The sequence below is a fragment of the Vicia villosa genome, linkage group LG2 (genome assembly GCF_029867415.1).
Source record: "Vicia villosa cultivar HV-30 ecotype Madison, WI linkage group LG2, Vvil1.0, whole genome shotgun sequence".
Taxonomy (NCBI): Eukaryota; Viridiplantae; Streptophyta; class Magnoliopsida; order Fabales; family Fabaceae; genus Vicia; species Vicia villosa.
Window position 1 is genome coordinate 80513814 of NC_081181.1, and position 3741 is coordinate 80517554.

The 3741-nt window shown below is 32.1% G+C and overlaps 1 pseudogene; it reads right to left on the minus strand.

Annotated features, from left to right (window-relative positions):
- Positions 1–744: 744 nt before the first annotated feature.
- Positions 745–3466, minus strand: LOC131649443 (ABC transporter C family member 10-like; annotated as a pseudogene).
- Between the last annotated feature and the right edge of the window lie 275 nt (positions 3467–3741).

The window sequence follows — 3741 nt, forward strand, 5'->3', positions numbered from 1 at the left end:
TTTATTTGTTTATACATAAATGATACATATATCCTGTTGTGTCAGCAAACACTGGATTAAGATAGGATATGATACATATATCATATCCTGTCTCTTATCCTGCGCACCAAACGGGCCCTAAAAGAGTAACATTTAGAATAGTAGAGAAAACTAAATTGAATGAAGAAAACTAAAATCAATCGAAGCGGTTGAAACCAAATGCTTTAAAACAACACTTACATCAAGAGTAATCAGGGCAATCTTCACTTATCTCACAATACAATCAAGAGGATTTACATCTTTGACACAATATATATAAAGACAATCTTCTTGTCAATAATCTTTGGATGAATCTTAATAACCTACAACACACATTCAAATCTCCAAAATCAAACATGACCATTAAAATATAAACACTCACACAAAAAAAAAACAAGTAAAAAAATCTTAAAATATCTCCGACTCTATAAAACTATTGAGCGGTAAAAAATAGATCTTTGTCTTCATATTCGAAGAGCTCGACAATCCTTGTAATATAATCGGGTTTATCATCTTCTAATGCCACGAATCTAGACATATTCAGATGTATTCATTCAAATCATTGATCATTTACATCTAAAATGAGTTTAGAAAGAATGACACTCCTTATTTTAAAAATCAATTTTATAAGCTTATTTTTCTTTTTGACTAAATAACATTGAACAATTGTTTTATTTATTTTGAAAAGTCCACAATTATAATAAGCTGGTATAATTTTCCTCCACTTCAATGTGATTCGGATAATTGAAAATGAGACAAGTATTCTCTTACAAGGTTTCCAAACAATGATCTTTCTCTATTTATCAACTTTAATGGCTCACCATACTCCACGAATTTTCCTATAAATATAATCAAACAAAGAGAGCTTTTAGCATATTTTTTATTTTCTCGAGAACTCAAATGAAAATGTAAATATCGTTTAAGGATGAATTCAATTATTCTTTCTACGTTCAATACGACTGTACCATCACTTATGGAAAGAACCATGTTGCAATCCATCACAGTCGGTATCCTGTGTACTACTGTTATCACTGTACAGTCTGCAAACTCTGTCCTAATGGTATTCTGAAGAATCAAATCAGTTGCATTATCAATTGTTGCAGTCGCTTCGTCTAGCACCAGTATCCTACTTCTCCTTAAAAGAGCATGTCCCAAAAAAATAGTCGCCTTTGTCCAATGCTCAAATTCGACCCGTTTTCAACAACTACATAATATTTTAATTTATCTCCAAACAAAGTTCTTGCATAAAATTTTGTTTCAACTTTAAAATTTTGAATTAAAAAGAGTACCTGAGGAATCTAAGCCACATTTATCTTTGAGAGACTCTTGCAATTGGCACTTTTGAAGAACCTTTCCATGACAAACATATATTGTTATTCCTTCTTTTCTAGGATAAACAAAATTAAACAAAATGTAGAAATTATAGTTACCTCCCATATTTCTTGATTAGAATGTTGAGATAAAGGATCCAAGTTATATCTAACAGTCCCAATGAAAAGGGTAGGATCTTGAGGTATAATACCAAAACTTGACCTCAAGTCATGAAGTATGTATATTTCATCAACTAAAATTTTCCCTCTTGCCGACTCCACAAGACGAAACAAAGCACCTATAAGAGTAAATTTTCCACTTCCTGTTCTACCGACAATACCAATATTCTGCCCTCCTTCAAATGTGCATGTGATACCATACAGTATAAGTGGTCCGTTAAGCCTATATCGTATTTGAAAACATCATATAAAAAAATATTTGGATAGTTTCATCTTGCGTTTTTTCTGAACAATATACTTTACATTTTCAAAATAAGTATAAACTACCTTCAAATCTTTTATTTATACTTTTCCTACATCTGGCCAAATAGGCGGAGGATGATTTCTGTCTACCTCTTCTTGGACGTCTCTTGGTATATCATTGTATTGATTTATCCTCTCAATAAGTACTATATAATTTGCTAGAATGCATTGGCATTGAATGAAATATACTAAGACACTCCTTAATGAAAGGCCATAAGAAAGTACCATACCAGCAAAACCTGCATAAAATATATAATGTATTGATCATAAAAGCATATAATTTTTCAAAAATATAACATAATTCAAACAATGACATTTGAATGTTAATAATATTGATGTCTCACCAGGAGTGAAAGTCCCTAGAGGGAAGCATAGAAATGCAAAGTGTTGTAGAGGCAAAAATTGCATAAATTGTTTATAACCGTTGGATAAACCACTCGTTTGAGACAAAACTGTGGAAGAAAACACCAGCATTGAGATCAATTAAATCAAGATTGTTGTTGAAAAGGCGTTCTTCATCCTAAAAGTCTTGGATTGTCATAGCTCCAACAACACTTTCAGCTACATGGTTAGCTACTAAGGACTTTGTTGTTCCATTCATCCGCATAAGTTCTTTTGCACATGTATAGTAGTGTCTCTATTACAATAAAAAACACATATTTACTTACAAATATTTTCTAATTTAAAAATTATTTATCTATCATTTCATATCATGTCAAAAATTATTTATCTATCATCATGATATTCCAACACAACCTTTTTAACATAAGGAATAAACTCAATTTCAATTTAGTTTCAAAATCAATCAAACAATAGAGCCACATAGAATTAAAGAAAATTAGAATTGAATTACGGTGTTCTTCGAATGATCTTGAGCGTTGACATCGGTGCTGAAATTTCAGATGATTTAAATAGACAAGCTGCTTCCTTTTCCAAAGGATAGCGAAAGGATTTTCCATTTTTCATTGTGCTGATAGTCGTCGGAGTTACTCCAGTTTCCTTCATTCGAACAAACATTCAATAGTATACATAAACAAAACTCTAAAAGAGTATCATTTAGAATCATAGAAAAAAACTAAATTGAATGAAGAAAATTAAAAGTAATTGAAGCAGTTGAAATCAAATGCTTTAAAACAACACTTACATCATGAGTGATTATGGCAATCTTCACTTATCTCACAATACAATCAAGAGGATTTTCATCTCTGACACCATATACAAAGACAATCTTCTTGTCAATATACTAACCTACAACACACATTCAAATCTCCAAAATCAAACATGACCCTAAAAATATAAACACTCACACAAAAAACAATTCAAAAAGTCTTACAATATCCCCGGCCCTGTAAAACCATTTAGTGGTAAAAAATAGATCTTTATCTTCAGATTCGTAGAACTCGTCAATCCTTGCAATATAATCAGGTTTATCTTCTTCATCCTAAAACAACACAGTTTAGAAAATCAACACCGTAACAAAACCCCAATCAACAAAACATATAAACCCTAAAACTCTAAATCTTCAACATTGAACATACCTTGAAGCAAATAGCGACTTGGTGGCGAAATACGTACGGTGGAATTGAACCGGTGGACGAAGAAGTATTAGGTGGAAGTGCAGTGGTTTTGATGTCGGGGCAGCGGTAGAAACACATTGTGTTGTGCTGGGCTATGAGGGCGGTGGTGCTGTTGTCGTGTATCGTAGTGGGTTTGATCTCTCCAAAAATTAGGTTTAATGTGAGAAAGAGAAAGAAGAAAAGGGGTAAGAAAGAAGAAGATAAAGTTGTAACCAAGAGAGAAAAAGAAAGAGAAAAAGGACGAGTTCCAGAAAGAGAAGGTACGCAGATTGATGAGTGAGGATTTTTCAATTTGGAAGAAAAACAATTTTTGAAACTGTCGTAGAAGTAGTTGTTGAAATCAAACGCAAAAT